Source organism: Eulemur rufifrons, chromosome 19, assembly GCF_041146395.1.
Source record: "Eulemur rufifrons isolate Redbay chromosome 19, OSU_ERuf_1, whole genome shotgun sequence".
Classification (NCBI taxonomy): domain Eukaryota; kingdom Metazoa; phylum Chordata; class Mammalia; order Primates; family Lemuridae; genus Eulemur; species Eulemur rufifrons.
Genome location: NC_091001.1, coordinates 102454516 through 102475235, shown reverse-complemented (window position 1 = coordinate 102475235; position 20720 = coordinate 102454516).

The window sequence follows — 20720 nt, the reverse complement described above, 5'->3', positions numbered from 1 at the left end:
CAGAGCTGTGCAGATTGTCTTTATTAGCTTATTTGCACTCTCTGAAGCATTCAATGACTCTCTGAGGCATTCAATGACTCCTTCTTGGAACTCCTTCCTTGATTTCTGTAACCTCTTATTTGTTTATCTATTTTCTTTGCAAGTTTCTTGCTTTGGCTCTTCTTCCTTATTCCCTTTAGTGATATTGTTCCCTAATAAAGATATTATCTAATCTCTCTTGTCACTCTATATTAGCGTGCTTAAGAAACATCCTGGGAGCTTGTTATTTGGTAGATCTGAGATTTGTATTTTTACCAAGCTCTCCAGGGGATTCTGATTCAAGTAGTCTGTGTAAAATGATTTTATATACAATTTGTGAGATCAACAACTGCAAAGTTAATACTATCTTAGCAAGCAGTACACATACTATAATATGCCTGTAACCTATATTTCGCCTCCCAGGACCAAGTGGCACAAACTGACCACATGTTCACCAAACCTACTTCCTTTTCTTCCAAGACATTCAGCTCTTTTACAGTTCCTTGTCACCATGTGACTGAGTTTCTAGCCCTTAGAAACCTTCCATGTGTGCTTCTCTGGGCTCTTTTCCTCTTCCAACTGTTTGAAATGGAGTCAATTTCTATGGAAAACTGGGAAGTCATGTGTTGAAAATGGCAGAAGGTGTGTCACCTTGAATCCTTAAAATACTACATGCAGAAGGGTTTCCCTGCTGACCTGTTCACTTCCCCCAGAACTGCTGGATGACCAAGAAACAAATATATTTTTTCAAACCAATGAAATTTTGAGATTATTTGTTATAGCAGCTGACATTTCACTAATACAGTTAGATGAAAGGCAACAGTAAATCTGCCATTCTCAGGGCGTATCTCAAGAACATCTGACTAGTCTCTGCCTCCTGGATTCCTAGTCACTGTAAAATTGTTTAGCACAGGGGTTTATAACTTTTCTTGTGCCACACATACCTCTGGCAGCTTGGTGAGTCCTATGGATATCTTAGAGAATAAAATATTTTTAAATGCTTAAAATAAACTGTGTAGGGTTACAAAAGAGACTAATTTTATTGAAATAGTTATAATCTTAATAAACAATATTTATGATATTGTTATTAACATGTTAAATAGAAAAGAACACATTTAAAATGTAAGCAAGTTGGAAGAGAATTTTATTTTTTACAGACAAATCAATATGAAGGCTGGCTAGTGTTGCTTGCTTAGAATGAGAATATTGAACTATGGGGTGGTCTTTGTCAAAGCAACACTCATGTCATGTTGGGCATTTAATCAATATTGAATTTTTTTGATGGCTGCAAGTATAAAAATCCCAATTCACAAAGATGTATTGAGACATTTGGAATGAAAGCTTCCATAGATGGTATTACAAGGCCAGGACACACTTCTCTCAAGAAATACCAGCATTCTCCAAGGATTTTTAAGTTAGACTTCAATATAGTAAGATTTTAATTTTAATATCAATGAGCTCATGTTTGGCTAGATCAACATCTTTGAGATACAGTTTATATCAGAAACTGTTCAGTAACACATAATGAAAATGACTCATCCCATGCCACATATTGACCAACAAACAACCGTGAAGAGAGAATGTATTGCAGATGTCTGGATAACCAGTAGTTGGTGACTAAATAATACCTGGCCTTGGGTTGTCTGAATGTTGGTTGTCAACATTGTTCAAAGAGAATGTGATCATTCGTGATCTACTGTTAGGCCTAATACCTACCATAGTTTAAAAGAATTTTGAGATCTTCTTATTAACATATTTTACAGTACACAATACTATACTATTAACTGTAGGTGCTGTGCTGTCCATCAGATCTCTAGAATTTATTCATCTTGTGTAACTAAAACTTCATACCTACTTAGTAACAATTTCTCGGTCCCCCTCCCCCTAGCCACTGGAAACCACTATTCTATTCTCTGTTTCTATGAGTTTGACAGTTTTAGATACCTCATAGTAGTGGAGTCATGCAGTATTTGTACTTCTGTGACTGGCTTATTTCACTTGGCGTAATGCTCTCTAAGTTCATCCATGTTGTCACATGTAGTGTCACATTCTCTTTATCCATTCATCTCTCCATGGATAATTTGGTTGTGCCCATATCTTGGTTATTGTGAATACTGCTATAGTGAACATGGAAGTGTAAAGATCTCTTCAAAATTCTGATTCCAATTCTTCTGGATAAATACTAAGAAGTGGGTATTGGAGATAAATCTCATGTCGTGTTATCATCACAAAACATAAACAACACAAGGAAATTTTTGGAGGTGATGGATGTGTTTAGTACCTTGATATGGCATCACAGGTCTAAAAACACATCCAAACTCATAAAACTAGATAGATAAAATATGTGGACTCTTTTGTGTGTTGATTATATCTCAATAAAACTTAAAACATAAGTTTGAAATATGAGCAATAAGGGTAATGCAATGGGCATTATCTTATTTCTATTGGTGAAAAGTCACAAGTACTGATAATACTCCCTTGGCTTATTGCTTGCATTTATAAGGAAAGGAAATGCTAAACTTCCATTAAAACTATTGAAAATAAAGGTGTAGTATTGTACTATTCTTTCTCCACCAAGTCCAAGAACCCACTGAATTTTATCCATGGATCCCTTGGAGAGAAGTGTGGGCTCCAGGTAAAAACCCTTGCTCCAGTCCCTTGAGATACCATTGTGCTGGGATCGAAAGCTCTCTTCTTGCCCATCGAGCAGGCTGTGCATGTGGAGGTGGCTTTTATGTGGCCAGGCACATGTCCTGAAATTGGGAAATAATCCAATCCTGCCCTCTTTTCACCTCACAGAGCTGCTTCTACTTTTACCCCCCTACTTTTACCCTATGACAGAGCCCCTACCAAAAGAACAAATTGCTAGGGCCAAGACTTCAGGCCAGGCCAAGTACATTCCAGTATTGCCAAACTTAGAGCAAGTGTCAGACTTCTTCTTTTTCACTGCCTGTTCCATGGTGGGGTTGGGGGCAGCTTTCAAGCTTCTATTCCGTTTCTTCCCTGAAAGCAGTTGTTTTTTTCCTCATAATTTTATATGACATAAAATAAGGTGGAATTAACCTATCTAGATGCAAAAATACAAACAAGTACAAGTGTTCACCACATATATCCTTCCTTGAAATAATCTAAGCACCAGGTTTCATACACACACTCTCTCTCTCTCTCTCTCAGGCAGAGGAACTTGGCATTATCAGCAAATCATGCTCATGTGACACATCCACAAGATCATGAGCTTCCAGAGGAATGGAACTGTGTTTATGTCTCTGGACCTCTGGTACCAGGCTCAATGAGTGACAGAGACTGTACTTGGTAAAAGTTTGTTAAAGTGAACTAAAGCCTGTTATTTTAGGGGTGATTTTAAACTATCTTGGGTAAACATACATCTAAAATAACTGGCACAATTTGTTTTTAACTGAAGTAAGGTTAATTCAATGTAACAGAGTCTTTTAGTAAACCTGTAACCTTGGGAAAATTAGTTAAACAATCTGTGCCTCACGTATCTCATTGGTAAAACAGGAATAATAGTACCTACTCTTAGAATTATGAGGATTAAATGAGGCAGCACATGAAAAGTGTTTGGAGAATAATACTTATCACATGATTGGCACTCTGTCAACTTTAACTGTTATAATTATTACTAGAAGTAATAGTGTTCATAGTAAGTATCTCATTGTATTCATTTCATCACTGTAAGAAGTTCCAAGGAGTACTAAAATGCTCAGAACTATTTGTTTTATAGTCACTTCTAGATCTGATTGCTTATTTAGCTCTTGTGTATATTTTTTATTTCACTTTGTCTTCCACTTTCACTGCCAGCCAACCAGCTGTCACCGTGAGCTATTCTCAGGTTTTCTATTCCTAGAGGTCCCCTCTAAATTGAAATTTCTAATTGGCTATGAACTTGGAAACAAGATAATGCAAGATTATTTGTATTGTGTACAAAATAGTATCTAATAGATGGGTCTGTGTATCCTATGAGTAAATACATCTATTTTCCTGCTAACCATATCTGGATATCTGGAAAGATTTGTTTTCTGGGTAGATAGAAATCGACAGATGTCTTCCTGATACGTGAGTTATCACTGTGTATTTGCATGTGTGCCAGCATCACTTTCCTCTTCCTCCCCTTAACATGATTACCTTCCCCATCCTCACCCCTGGTCATCAGGCAACAAATTTGCTCAAAGCACCACAAGGTGGTGGTTGGAAAACAAAGGACTGGGTGATTTCACAGCTCAGTGGCCACTTCAATAGTTCATGATTTATGTACATGAACAATTCTAGGCCTCGGGTGTATTTAGAGATGAGTAGGACTGGCAGCCACCACAGTGACATTTCTTCCCATAGTTTAGATTCCAACTAATAAAACAAAAGATGATATTTCTTCTTGTCAACAGGCTGACATGCCCGATGTGATGTCTGGCTACTGCTGGTGGGCAGAGGCAGGGCCACGGCTCAGCCACCCTGGTGGATGTGAATAGGACTACACAGTCCCACCTGTTCAGCAGAGGAGCAAATACCAGAACATTCAGCTCTGCGAGTGGTTGTGTCATTCTTGATGTATTTCCTGCCGTCTAACCAGTTGGTAATACAAAGTTTATAAATCTAACCCTATGGTGGAGACAAGTTGGATGGGAGATTTTGTGTTTAGGAAGAATATGCCCCTGGGGCGTTTAAACAGAACAGTATTGAGTTGTTTGTGTCACTATTTTATGGCTCTGAGTAGTCCATTCTAGCTAGACAAGATTTCAAGATTTATGGTGACATCTGGCTAAAGAAGGGTATATTTTTAACATGCACACATGTCACTTTGCAGCTCAGGGAGACTTCCCATGGTTTCTACTGCTTTGGCTGGACCAGTTTCCCTTCTGGCTTCCTGAACAGGCCCAAGTCTTGAGAACGTAAACCTTCCTTGGACAAGGCTTGACTTTCTCAGTGCACACCAACAGCATGGCCAGGAAGGAGGCAGATCCCGTGGAGACAGGAGCATCTGCTTTGGGGAAGTATGGCACAGTGGGAAGTTCACGGGACTAGGAGCTACAAATGTAGGCTCCGGGTCTCAGCTCCATCACTGATCTTGCCATGTGATTTGCCTTGAGCAGATTCCTGGACCTCTCTGGGGGTCAGTGTGGAAACCGTGGTAGTGTATCACTCTGATCTTCCTTTAGGAGGAAACTTCCTGCAAGGATTGTGATTAGCTGACATCTCCAGCTGCCACACCCCCAGGATCCACCACAGCATCTTTGCCAAGGCCACGTCCTTCCTGAGGTGCTCCCAGTGACTGAGCACAGCAGCGGGACAGAGCCCAGCAATCCTGCCCCAAAAGGGGCTTCTCCAATGAGTGAATGTGCTCCAGGCTCCCTAGTGCCTGGCCAGCACTTCAGAGCTTCACTGGAGTCTGTGGCTCTTCCTGCACAACCCTCCCTCCTCCATCTCCTCTCTCCTTTTACAGGGGTCAGCCCTGCATCCCACTTGGCAGACCCCCCTGCCTATTCCTGCTCCTTCTCCCCTTTTTCTTCACAGGAGTTTTCCCCTAGATCTTTTGCACATCAAACTCCATTTTGGTATCTGCTTCTCAGAGGACCTGAACCGACACAGTGAGTGGACATGTGTTGTGTTTTGCCCACCTCATACATCTTCCCTCTTCTTACAGTAATTCCATCTCCACATACATCCAACTGCTTTATGGCTTTTCCCCAACTGCGATCGTGGGATTATGGTAGGACCACCCCACATGTATCCTGCCACCTCATTCTGTTGCTATACGGGTGGGCACATGAGCCAGGTCAGACTGATTACTGTGCTCATCTTCCTGGTCAAAGTGGCTCAAGTGGGCATGTGACCAAAACAGTGCAATCAGAGTCCTCCCCTGGGACATGGCACAGGGATACTTAGAGGGAAAGTTCTCTCCTTCCCGTTAGACATGAGCTTCGTGTGTGAACTGAGAACTTCTGCTAGCCATGCATCCTGCCACAGGGAGGAGGCTGAGACTGGGAAGCCAATGGTCAGGGAGGAACAGAGGTAAAAGGCTGGGGGTCCAGAGGCCCCAGTCCAGGGTCTCAGAGCTTCCCAGCTAACAAGTTTTTCCTTTGAACCTGAAAATGGCTCCAGAATTCTTCCACTAAATCCCCTGCCTTTTTATTTTTTAACAAAAGTCGGTTGAATTAGGTTTCTGCCACTTATAAGTGAAATAATTTTCAATAATAGATTCAGATTCTAATAGACTGATTCTATAAATTAGTTCTATAACCTGAGGGTGATTGGAATGAAGTGGGCAGTGAATCCGTATCTTTTGAATGAAACTGTAGAAATAAGAAAGTGAGAGAGACAAGATCCAGGAATAAGAGTATAGTTTTCAAAAAGGCATAATAGTGCCTGGCACATTATAAGCACTCAGTAAATATGTTGTCATCCTAAACTAAGAAAATGAAAATAACTGGTTTTACAGCACGTTTGTTCCACCAGGTGATCTGTGCTTCTTTGTGACAAATCAGGGTGCCTGCGAATGGCACCCCTCCCCAAATGCGACCCAACTTCCGCTTTCAGGCAGAATTCACCAGCTGGAGAGGAACTGAGGAGAGGAGGCAGTGGGGAGAGGGGCCTAGGGATTTCGGAGGGGCTGACAAGAGGCAAAGAGGAACCACCATATGTGAGTCGACGGCAGGGCATCTTGGTGTCGTCTGCGGCCACCCAAGGCCTTTTCTATCATTTCGGTCAAAGAACCTCAGTCCATGGCGAGAAGGAGACACACAGGTTCTCCAAGCAGACCCATAATTTGGCTCCTGTCAAACAAATATCCCTTAAATATTTGTTCAACACTTATTTAGTGGGGGTGAGTCGGCGTTAGTGAGGAATTTTGTCAGCGGTGATGACTTCCATGCCAGGCCACTGCCTGGTTTGACAATCGCAATTGGTTTGCCCATGATCTGTGTGCCAGGAGTCCACAGGGAGGGCGGGGTAAATTGGCACCACATTGGTGCCTTGGTTGGGGTTAGCCTGTCTTCTAGGATGGAAACCTGCGGGTTAATCAGGCTGTGCTCTACCGAGGAGTAATACTCGGAGAGGAGGCCTGCAGGGAACTTTCTCAGATTTCCTTCCAGGAGACGGCCCAGGGCAGCAGAAGGGGGGTTGGGGACGCAATGGCAGGAGGGCTGGTTTCTTCACACATGTCATACAGCTGCCTCTATTTCTGTCTCTACCCGTCACAAATCCTTCAGCCTCTCATCCACTTTGCATTGAAATAGCCACAGTAAATGGCCTTGATTTCTAACAGGGGAATAAACAGATACCATGTAAAACTTAGCCTTGAACCCACAAGTGCCCTACATGTTGTTTTTTTTAAGTTTAGGGAAGAATGTAATTAAAATTTTTGAGTGGTCGGCTTACCTTTGTAAACAGTAATCGTAAGAATGAGAGGACGGCATGATGGGAGACTTGTGTTTGCGGAGATAAAGCGGAGTGTGCGTGGCCTGGCGGAACACGCCGGGGAAACGGCCCTGGGGATCTCACCGGGGGCCCCAGGTGCGGTGGCGGAGAGGCTCCTCTGCGGCAGCGCGCGTGTCTCCGGGCCATGACTCAGGGGTGGCAACGCTGCGCTGAGCACACGGAGCCTTCCGGGATCCCGCCTCGGAACGCACAGGCTCGTTTACCTTAAGAGCATATTTTGGCATCAGTTGTCAGTGAATAAAAACTTAGCAGTTTGCTCAGGGAAATGACACTGTTTGGTCACAGAGTCATAAGAGGACTGACAAACCAGAGGGGCCTTGTGAGAACATTTATTCCCACTCCTTCCCCATTGAATTCCAGGGTTGGATGCTTGTGGCTATCGTTGTCTCTGTTGCTTTTGCCTTGTCTGGAGTCCCCGGGGTTCAGACCTGAGATCCTCCCTCTCTTCCCCAACACACGATTTCCATTCCCACTTCCACTTTGGTGAACGTGTCCCTGTTCCCCCTTTGAGACTGCCATGCCCTCATGACTTTTTGTCTCACCTTCATGCCCCTGCAGCCTAGCTCATCTGAGAGCCTCGGCCAAGCCCAGGACTCTGTCTCCCTGCCTCTCCCCAAAGACAAGATTCACTTCCTTGGTTCATAATAAATGTGATCAACAATCATCAAATTAGCTCTAACAGCATTTACACAGAAATGAAATACACATAGGCCCCAGAGGCTATGCTCCAAAGGAGCTCATATGCTAATGGAGTTAGACAGAGGTACACAAAACAGGAAAGCAGGAAAAGGGTCAGATGGTTCCAACTAGGGAAAAGAAGGACATCATCATTGAAGAGGTGGCTTTGAGTGGGACGATGAAGGACAGGTGAGGGCTTACTACATAGGAGAGTGGCACAGGCAGTGGATGCTTAGGTACCAACATGCAGAAGCAGTGGAGGTATGAAATCAGAGCCTAAGAACTGAACTCAACCTGCTGCAGTTATGGGAATATTAATTGCACTAGCAGGCGGCTCACTTTCTACTACCTTATTTTAGCTTGGTCCCTGGAAGCTGTAGGTCTACTTAAAACTTTTGCTCCATAGAGCAGGAAGCTGGTGCCCTTCTCCACTGCCTGAAGCAGAGACTGGCCCCTAGCAGGTGCTCATTAAGGCCTGACGTGTGAATGGGTGTTCAGAGTCTGCAGAAGAAAAAGCAGGAATGACGTTATCTAGCCAGCATGTTACTACTCCAAGCAACCTGTTTTCCTAGGATGACATCCCAGTCTCAAAAGGGATGGGCCACAATGCAGTGCAATGCTCTGGAGAACAGCCTCACAGCTGCCCTGTGTCTGTTTAGCCCATTGACTTTGATGGAGTGAGCCTCCACTTTTCAGTTTACTTTGAGTCCGTGGACATGGAACAAGAGCTTGGTTGGTGGAGTCACCACATTTTCACAAGGACTTTTGCCAGTCGAATGGTTATTGAGCCAAGACCTTTGCTAATACATTCATAATGAATGGGGCCTTGTTCTTTTGCTCTTTTTTCTCTAATAAGTTCTTGAAGCCACTTTCAGAAATTCTAGGCTGTATGAGATTTGAGCTTGGAAGGGAATTGTCTCATTTGTTTTCTCTGGAGAAATCTGTAGTTCTTTGAATAAATAATCAAGGGGGTCTTTGCAAACAATTTTGAAAATGCCTCTGATTCAGTAAGGAAAGAAAAAAAAAAACCTTACAACTTTCCACCCTGTTTTCCCGTCAGTTGATATTGCTAATGCTGACACATAATAGGTAATAAATATACATTGATTGAGTGGTTGCTCAATTGTTGGGTCAATGGAGTTGTCCCTAGGTTTGCTTCCCTTTATTTTCAAAACTACTCCTTTACTCCAAAGTTCTCCACACACCCTGGGAATAGGGCCGCTTTAATGCACTCTGAGGCCCCTCCGTCTGTCCTCCATGTCCCCTCTACTGCTGGGGACTGCAGATTCTGTATTCTTTGTTGTTCATGTTGCTCAGAGTGGGATTTGCTTTGTTCCTGCCAAAGAATTGTGTTTCAGTCAGCCTGGTTTTCTTGGTTTTGGCAAGCCCTGGTTGATATTTTTCAATTACAAACTAATGACTCATATTGCAGCATCTCCTGATTTAAAATTAGCACTGCAGAATGGATTTGTGAAATCAAAGAGGGCTGGAAAGTAAAGTCAATCCTTCCCAGTCAGGGACAACCTCTGTAGTCTGTGGTACCACAAGCAAACCTGAAATAAAAGGCAGAGAGATCTAGAAAAGAAGAGTTTAATTGATTAGGAATTTTGATAGTGTAACCTGAGTTGGGTGAATAATTACATTTTGTGAGATTCTGTGGAATAGTCATTGTACTTATCAAAATCATCTTAAATTATGCAAGGGTAACAAATTAACCCAGAAATCTTAGAGATTAATACAGCAAAGTTGTATTTCTCTGCTCACCCACCATGTCCAACACAAGTCAGAGGGGGACTCCAACCAGACCAAAGACTGGTCTTTGTGGCAGCAAAGAAGAGAGACTAGATAATTTCACAATAGGCTTTTCACGTTTCAGCCAAGAAATGACACTTGTTACCTCTGCTCATACTTCTTAAATCAGAACAAATCACATGGTCCTTCCCAGTTGCAAGAGGATAACTACAATTCTCTGTGCACTTGGAAGGAAAAAGAACCAAATATTCTATTTGATTAGTGAATACTAATAATGTCAACAATATCTGCCTGATGTCATCAAATGATTGCTTCACTTTTCTTCCCACACAAAAAAACACCAATTTTCCTGCCCACAGTGGAAAATTCAAAGTGTCATTCATTCATCACAAGTAGGTAAACATCTAGAATGTCAGGGGCATGAATGGTAGTCCCTACATTACATTCCAGCATTTTTCTTTTCAATCCAAAGGTTCATATACTAAAAGGGCGTATGCGACAATGGAATGGGGCAGGATTATCGTAAGAAACACCGTCATGTAGGAGAAGAGAGAATAAAAGTACTTATCAGTCACTGAACTGACAATTCTGAAATCCAGCTGGGGGGATATTAACCCAGGAAAGGAGAAGAATATTTGGTTAGACCCTGATTCTGCTCCCTTTGTTCTCTTCAGCCTCTGAATTTCTTTCTGGGTGGGTCTTTCTTTTTCCATTTTTATCCATTTTGGCTACTTCTGATAAGAGCATTGGGTGATGCACCCTCTTTGGGAGCTGAGTGGTTTTCTCAGACTACTTCTTCCCTGAGCTCATCTCTTTATTATGATACTTTGACAAATGTCACAACTGTTAACACACTATTGCCATCCTCAGTTCTCACCCTGTCTCCTAGAGCCGTAACTTCATCAAATTCATGATCTGCCTCCTTTACCCAACATGTCTACACTGCATGCCATGAATCTCATCTCCATTTCCCCCCACCTCCAATATCACTCTCCTCAGGAGCCTCTGTCTACTAAATGACATGAAAGCCAATGCTACATATTTAACATCTTTTGGCCAATCCTCACTCTTGGTACCACTTTTATATTAAGCATATTAGACTAGATTATGCTGCAATAACCAATTAAACCTATAACCTTAGTAGCTTGATACACTAAATGCCTGTTTTTCTGCTTCTGACAAATGCTATTAACTAACTGCTCATTAAATATTGTACATATCATAGCATCCAAGGCACATTGGGTCCGTGTCCCTGGATTTAGGTGGGAATGAAGAAAAACAGAGTTGATGTTTACTGAGCACCTGGTATGCTCCATAAATTGATTAATGCTTTCATATATTCAAGATGCCAAGCAACTTATTCAAAGTCACAGAGCCAGAATTTGAACCCAGATCTGCCTGATTCCCAAGCTAACGCCTTTTATATTTTCTATTATGCTTATGAATTTCTATATTTGCAGTTTGGTAGTGTGTGGCGCAGGAAAGAGGATGCTTTAAAAAAAACTCTTCTAGAATTTTCCTATGCATACAAGTCACATGGGGATCTTATTACAATGAAGATGCTGACTTCTGAGGATTGGCCTGAGAGTCTGTATTTCTAACCAGATGGGCTGATCTGATGCTACTGGTCTTTAGGTCATTTTTTGAGTAGTAAGTTTCTAGAGCATTTTTGAAATAGTCAAAGACAATCTTGTGGAAGACCTTGGCAGATGTCAGGTTATCCAAAGCAATGTCTTTTCTGGACATTTAGAAAGAAATTGTTTTAAATCACACGTTGACCAAGCAATAATTTTTTAAAAATATAGATAGATGACAGATAGATAGATACATTCACAATTACCGCTGGTAGGAAATCAAATACATATTAGCTCTTGATGTTAAGTAGACTTTATATTGAAAATGACCTTAATGAGGGACATTAATGAGCCTATTCTTGGGATTCATTTGGTGAGATTATGCCTTGAAGTAAAGAAAACAGACGATTCTTGACCAAAATGTTCTGAGCTTTTGATAGTCAGTGGGACCAAATCATGTGTCATTCTGAAGTACCTCTTCATTTCAGCCACATCTAAAAATAGAAAATATGAGAAAGGTATGTGTGTACTGAAAATACTCTTCTCAGAATGTGTTGTTCATAGATTTAAGGTTAAGAATGGAATCCATCCCCAGATGAGGAGGATATTTTAGCCTATGAAGCAGAGTTGTGAAACTCTTCCAATTACTCAGCCTTCAAGACTTTTCAGAAGTGGGATTGGTTAGTCAATGAGCCTGCACTACTACATTTACATAAATGAAAGGAGAACTTTATGTAAATGCCATCCTTAATGTGTGAGCAGAAGGACATGAACCAGAAATAAATAGAAAATATTTACTCCAGAAAGCCTGAAGATCAATGGAGCCCATTGAGGTAAGTTATTCAATGATCTCTTGAAGATACAAGAATATAAATAGAAGATCATTTAATGAGGAAAAAAAGAGATACCTTGTGAAGAACATGTTATTCACAGTCCATAAATATGAATTTAAAACATTGTCCAAGCAATTTAGTCCTCATGACACTGAAGCCTGAATGTTTCCCAGACATTCTAGGAAAGGTTACTTAGGGGTGTGCATTGTATGCTGGAGTCCTAAATTGGTCTGAGATCATAACATGGCTGTAATTTTGGTCCTGCTAAATCAGAAATCTACCTTTCATGTATTTGCTCAAAATATCTTTTACCAAGACCAGTATATCTCCTTTAATAATTCAATAATAACAGAGCTATGCTGCTAAAAAGTGTGCTGTGCATTAGATCATGTTACAGAAAACCTTCTTGTTATTGCAAGGGGACGGTCTGTTGAGAAAGAGTGGTTTATATCACTAGGAGAGAATGTCCAAGGCATTCTTCCTATGAGAACAGTGTACCTGCAGGGAATATCCAAAACTTTTGCCAAGATATTCCTCTAAAGAACTTATTGCTTTCAAGGGAGAATCATAGCCATACCACTTGGAAACTGCCATTGTCATAAGTGACTTGAAAGCCAATACGACTTTTGCTCTAGGAAAAAAAAATCTAAAGAAGAGCATAGTCTATGATCAATCAAGGGGCTTGTGAGGGCATCCTGAGGGCTAAACCTGGTTGGATCAGCTGTAAACTCCTGGGCATTGGGAGCACCACCAATGACTGATGAGTATAATACATACATAGTGTTCTCAGTCATTCAACTCTGTTTTTGCTTTGTTTCATTTTGTTTTATTGTGCAATAAGGAAAGTATTTGCTAAAACTGATGTTATTTCACGTGTTTCAAATTGTCCTAAAGAATCATCATTCCACAGAGGAAACTCTGCATCCAGCAACAATATTAGTGAGTTGGAATTAATTTATGTATGGTAGGTTTCCCACAGGTTCTCATTAGCACTAATGCCTAAATGGGACTGATAATGAAAATCTATATAATCTAGTTGTAACTTGGTAAAGAGAGGATTATACAGTGCCCAAGTAGGAAAGTAAAATCCAGGGATTCCAAGGAATATCTAGCAGCATAATTTTACCAGTCCAGCCTATCAATAACCACCATACAATATAAGGGAGCTAACTCCATGAATAGATCCAGTAGGCAAAGTTTCTCTATTAACATTTTTCTACATAGCATTTTTTTGATTTATTTTATACTTGATCTCTACTCAAGGAGATCATGGAATGAAACTGGTCTACTTCGGGAATATCTGTGGAAGACGTCACCTTGATTTCAGAAAGTGTCCCCCCAATTCAAAATGAACTTATCTGCCATTTTGATGGAGTATTAGACCAGAGGAAATCTCTACTGTCCTCTAAATTTAATTTTGCTGTATTCACCTGCACTTTTCTTCTTGTGTGTACCTTTGCGGATTAATGAAGTATACCCTCAAGTCAGAACAGGGGTGCTTTTGTATTAGGAATCCACATGAACTGGCCATTTTCAATCTATCACTATGGCCTCTAGACATTTTTATTCTGTTTACAACAAAGGATCAAAACTGAAACAGTGCTTGCCTCACACTGCCATTATCCCTTGCCCCCCAAATTGAAAGACGCTAGGGGAGTTTGCTAGAATTTTTTCTTGTTCCTTCTGACAATAGGGCATGGAATGATTTTTCATTCTTTGGGCCTCCCTATAAGGGATTATCTGTATGGATGACACCTCTGGAGTTGTGCAGCACAATATTTGCATGGCTGTGTATGGCTCCACTACCTTCCCTCAGTTGTTCCCTGCATAATATTTGACCAATATTGTTCTAAGCTCCCATGTGTCTTCTAGTGTAATTAATTGCTGGTAATATTTTTCTCTACTATTATTTTTCTTTGGACATTTGTTAAATCTCTTGGAAGAAAGTCTGGCTGGTTCCTGAAAGGACACGACTCTATCTCTCACCTTCTGTCTTCTAATGTCTCCTGCCCAACTCCCACTGTCATGATGCAATGATTTTACTGGTTTCTGTTTGGTGATACTTCCCTGAGACTCTGGTCCAAGTACTGAAACAAGAAAGGAAACTTTGTAGCAGACATCTCTTATTTATACAGATCCAGAATTTGTTCTTCTTTCGTCTGAATCAATATGTTGCTTTTCCTTTGGGAAACCACTCCTGGCCCACTCTGTGTGGTCTGGTGGGACATCCTGGGTGCCCTCCTGCAGCCCTCATTGGTGCCAGTGACCCAGGTGACCAGAGTATACCGCCCCCATGGCAATGGCTACTGGTTCAAGGTTAAATACATCACTCAAATGGATTAAGTCAGGGCTGGCCCTGAGTATTGATTTGGTCTCTGGGATAAAAATTCACTCTTTTACTCAGAAACCATGAGCAATAAAAATTATGCAAACCTGGAGTTTCCAGGATTATTGTTTTCAGCCATATATGAAAGAAACACATTTTTGGATGAAGTAAAAATGAATTAAACAAATATATAAATATAAAAGTTTTAAAAAGAAATCAAGGCTCCAGGTATGGGAATAGCAACAGTTGTCAGTAACTTTGCGAAAGGCTCTAGATCTTGCAGTGCCTGCAGCCCAATCTGGATTCCCCAGTTGTGGGTGAGTTAGATTTCTGTCATTTGCTAACAGAAGGATCATGACTAACACACCCTTTTTTACTTCCCAATACCACAGCTGATATTCAATTTAAATAAGGTTTTGATAAAGGTTCTAGAATAACAGTAGGGAAATAGAAAAAGAGAAGTATCCAATTAGATAGTCTGGCTTACATATCATAATCCCCTCATATTTATCCTACAGTTGATTGCATCTCTTTCACCAGGATTCATATGTCAGAGGACAGTGGTCACCCCTCCACTGGACAAGCCTGAAGGGACTTCCAAAAGCCAAACCTGAGCTACCTATGGTCTTTCAGTAAAGGCAGGCTGTCTCCCAAGAAGGTGTACATGGTGTCTGGGTGTCTTCTCTCACATGATGTGCTGCCCTATAAAGTCCAGTGGGCGAGGCTTGATGACATTTCTGTTCAGCTTAGCTAAGGCCCCTCTGCATAAAACACATATATCCCCACACGACACATGTGATGTGGCTACATCCCACCACGCCCTCATATACATGACACACATCAGACACTTGCCATCTGCACACAGATACCCACACATGATGTGTATTGCACATGCATACACACTAGGAGTGGAATGAACTGTGATATTTTTGAGATACAGTGTCAATAATTATCAAGAAATATGTAGGCTGCTATAGTTGATGAGTTATTTAAACAGAAACATTGAAGCAGAATAAAATCAGCAAATCTTCCCTTTCAGCTTTAATTCCTTCCGATCTTTTCCAAATCTTTAGTCTCCAACCCATCTTGTCCCCTTTTTGTGTTTAAAAATGACTTGAACTCTTCTACTTCTGTTCTTTCATTCATATCGTTTATTCAAATGCCTTCCTCAATTCCAAACACCTAATGAACAAATCTAATCTTCAGGTTCCTGCCCAAAATACCCCACCTAAGTTCAGATCTTTCTGAAGATCTCAGTCTACTGGAAACTGAATTCTTATGGTGTGAATTAAATACCCATTTAAATGATGCATGATGTTCTCATGTTATAGCAATTTTATTGTAAGGCCTTAAAATTAGGATCTATGTCTTGTATGTATACATTTGGTGCTTAATGCAGTGCTGTATGCATGCTAGTTGCTCAGGCCATCAGTAAGGACAAGCCCTCTATAGAAGAGGAACAGGCAGCCTCCCCGTCTCCCCCTCCATCGTGGTGTGTAATCTGCTGGCCCTTAGCCACAGGGCCTTCCTTCTTCAGACACCCTCTTAGAGAATAGGTTATTAAAGCCATAAACCCAAGATCATAAATAACTTTCTCAAGTCCCAATAAATCTGTATTTCATATAAAGCATGTTATTTTTGAGAAGAGGCCCAATTCCTTTGGAAATCACGTAGTAAGAAATGAGGGAGGTATCTTCCACGGAATCACATAATGGTTTCACATAAGGCTCTTGTCAGTCCTCACTCAAAACCTAACACACTGGCCAATCTGATACCACAGTCTTGGTGGCTTCAGCCCTCAGCACAGAAAGCTCATTTTCTTCCTCTCTCTTGGGGCCTGAATTTCCACTGCCCAGAAGTCATTTTTCTTAAAGATTTCATTTTTAACATCAGTGTAGGAATAATAATTTTTTAAAAAGCCATTTTGTGTCTGAACAAGATTGAGATAAAGCAAGTGTTTTTCTCTTTTGTTTTCCTGATTGTTTTTAGCTTCATTGGGACTTCCCTGGCCTTCCCTGGCAACCCTATGATGGTAGGCACAGGAGGAGCAGCTATCAGAAGGTGCCAGGCTTCCCATGACTGAGGAATAGAGACACATTTAATGTGTTAGGGTACAAGAACATTGATGTCCAAAGCCCAGAGAATTTAGCTAACTCTGAATTTAGTGCTTTCTAAATGGACCCATTGGTATCAATGTTGTCCTTAATCAACTCTGGGAGCAATTTACCAAACTCTGAGACTAAATTCTGGAGTGAGTTTCATCCAGTTTACCTTTGGAAAAAGACTAATAAGTTATGTCAATTTCACAATCAGGAAAAAGTCAAAATGTTCCTAACTTATTTTGAAGTATCACAGACCATTTTTCCACGTATTCATTGATGTAACAAGTATTTACTAAGCAGATACTTAGTGTCTGGGGGTTGGAAATACATTGATCAGTGGTGTCCTCAGGTATGCAGGCCTCTGGGCAAGTAATTTTCTATATAAACTATTTTAATTGCCAAAAATTAGTATGTCAGCAGCATAGGCAACCCAATCTCATGCCATTCCATAAAAGGAATACTATGCTGTCACGTGGGAACTAAACTGTCCCCAGACCCTCTCCCAGAATCCTAGAACCAAGGCCTGGCCATGTGACCCCAGGACAACTCTATCTACCCAAATGGAACTGCTGACCCTAAATGATCTTTGACACTGGAAGGGAACTTATGAAATCCTCAGGAATTTACTCCAAAGTGAGGTTGCCTCATGTTCAGAGCCTGGGTCAGACATCCCTTGTCGTGGGTCTGAAGGTGGTATGGATGTTGGTGACTAAGACATGATCTGTGTTCTCAGGAAAATCTCCTAATGTGTGAAGTATTCTTTTAACTCTGCCTGCCATGTAATATAACACTCAAGTGTTATACATGCTGTGATAAAGTGATAAATATGGTATAGTACAAAGTCAAAAGAAAAAGTGGTCAGTATTTGATCAGTCTAAAGCAACAAATAGAAATATAGTTATGTGATTATGACATTGGAGATTTATAGTCATGGGATGTCATTTAAAAATGATTTGGGGAATTTTGTTTGATTTGTCATGTGACTCAGGTGTCTGTAGAAACTTCAGCATTCTGAATTGACAATCAGACATGGATCACAGAAACAGCAAGGGGTTTGGATATAAAAAACTTGTACTTGTATCCCAGTTCTGCCCACCACTTATTTGCTGCATGGGACTAGAGAAAATAACTCCACTAAGCCTTAGTTTCCTCATCTGTAAAATGGGGATCATGATATTTATTTCACTAGGTTGTTTTGAGATTTAAATGACAGATTTGTCTGTAAAGCCAAACTCATGGCATATAAGATTTATTTGTTCTTAGAGTAAGAGCAATTGTAAAAAAAATATATATATGAAAAGGATAATAGGAAAATCTTTTTTAAAGTAAGATTGTCAACTCAGTCTAGTAGAGGAGCCTTTCCTACGAGCTTACCGTTTGCAGGCATGGAACCCAAAAATGTTAAATTCCAGGCCCTGCAGTGAAGGCCAAGCTATGTCAACCACAAAGGGTGGGCTTCCCGGCTGACACATGCATTCCACATGCTTTCCCTAAAGGCAATTTGCGAAAGATACATCTATCAGCCTCCAGGCTTCCTCACTGTCTTAGTCAGTTTGGGCTGCTATCACAAAATACCATAGACTTGTAGAATGAGTGGCTTAAACAACAAATATTTATTTCTCAAAGTTCTGGAGGCTGGGAAGTCTAAGATCAAGGTGCCTCAGAACATGTCTGGTGAGGGCTCTCTTCCTGGTTTGCATGGTGGAGAGAGAGAGAGGGCTGTGATCTCTTCCTCTTCTTATAAGAACACCAATCTATGGGGGTTTCATCATTATGATCTCATCTAAACTTAATTACCTTCCAAATGCCCCACCTCCAGAGATCATCACACTGGAGATTAGGGGGAGACACAAACATTTAGCTTATAGCAGTCAGTTTCTAAGTACAGGTTCAGATTCATAGGAATGAAGGTTGCTTGAAACTGGAGGAGTCAGAGGAAGGCAGATCCATCTGATTTCTGTTACCAGACATAAGCAAACCTTCCTCAGTGCCTGCCTGTGCCTGTGGGGAAAAAGCACTTCCCCACAGAGCAGGGCTCTCGAGGCTTTAGTCCACCCAGGTATCCCAAGGACCCAGCCTGCTGCTACTCCAAACCTTGGAGCAAGCATAGCCTAAGCTTGCAGATGCGGCAGGGTACGGAGGGGTGAGCTACGGATGGGAAGCAAGGTTCTGAGTGGAGGTTGAAGTTGGGACCCCGGTCACATAGAGGGAGGTCACTTTTGCATGTTAAAAAACAAAAAAAAAAAACAAAAACAGTTCATTTAAATATTGGCCAAATAGTAGCTCAGCATAAATTTCATTTACAAAGCCCTGATGTCCTAGAAAGACTCAAAGTTCAACTAATAGAACTTTTTCCTTAATAGAGGAAGGACCAGAGGCCTAGGATGCTACATGAGCCCAAAGGCCATGCTCCTACCCAGGGTTCTAGCCACAGCTTCTCCTATCCCCCGTGTGAGGAGGCCTACACATCAGCTACTGAGAGCTCTGATATCAACAGCAATGACCCACGCCCTTATGGAGGTCAGCCGAAGAAAAGGTAGAATTAGGCATCAGAGAGTCAGAGACTCAGAACAAGGCATTTGAATTGGGTGCAAAACTTTAATAAGGAGAGACGGTGAGAAAGAGCACAAGGCTAAACCAAAACTGCAAAGATAGGAAAAGGGCCTGTGTTTGGGCAGCCTGAAGAAGCTAATCTGGCTCGAGGTGCGGGTGCGCTCAGGGAAGGGTTGCTAGAATACGAGGAAACCTGGGGAGTGAGGGAGGTCTCTGTAGATCACATTTCCACCCCAGGGTTTGTCTCTTGGGCCTGCTCTGCCCAGGGCCTGCCTCACAGCAAAGAAGTCAGGAAGAAGCCATCTTTTCAGCACTTCTTGATTTTGCAGTTGGAAGCCTGAGAGCAAAACACTAGGAAATTTAGAGAAATGTTTTGCACACTTGTATAGAAAGGGCCACTGTTTTGGAATAGAAACATCTCGTTATAATAAATCTGCACAGAGAAACAGATGGAAGGAGATAAGTATCAGGCTCTTGCCTCCAATTCTGTCAGCCAAGAGAGAAGGAAATTTGAGCTGTTAGTTATGGAGGCTTCCTCATATGCAGGCCGCACTGGCTTTCTGTGGTTGAGTTACTTCCTCTTTTTTTTTTTTTTTTTAAGAGACCCTCCATTTCCTAGGATTGCAAATATTTTGGAAGAGAAAACCCCTTTAAAGGAAAAGAAAGGAAACTATCATTTTTATTGAACGGCTCTGCCAGACTTATTTGCATCTAGTGTTCATAAAAACCTTCCAGGCAGGTATTATTATAATACCATCTCTGTTTTTACAAGAAACAGGCTCAACATTGACGTGGCTTATCTCATATCATACAACTTTTTAAGGGCCTGGCTGCAAATACACTGGATGCTTGGATCCACGTTTAGCACTTCTGCAGTCTAACCTTCCCGGCTGTGGGCTTTCTCTTTCCAAGTAGAAAGATGCAGTGGCGGGGAAAAGAAATGTAAATCTGTAGCTAGAGCCTCAAGTTGGACCAGGTCATCAAAGTCCATGACCATAATCAAAATTGGAGTCAACTCCCCAGATGTGGAAGATGCCGGGGGTGGGGGGGTTCACCCCTCTCCCTCAGCCTCCTCAGCAAGAACTTCACACCCTCCCTGGGAAGGCTGGATTTTCAGCATACTAAAAGCTTCAAAAAAAAAAAAAAAAAAAAAAAAAAGATAATCAAAGCCAAAATGAAAGAAGACACACCTTAATTCCTAGGACTATCAAGTGGTATAAGGTCCACTGCATTTGTGATTCATGCTTATGTTATGGGGTGAGGGGGTGATGGCTCTATTGGCTATCTTGAGCCATGAGGACAAAAGCTACTCCCTAGGTACCACAGCGTGACCTTTGGGATGGAGTCTGGTTCCTGTAAGATTGTGGCACCGTTAGGCCTGTCCGGGGTTGCGCAGACTGCCCTCCTACTCACCACCCAACCTCCAACTTGGTCC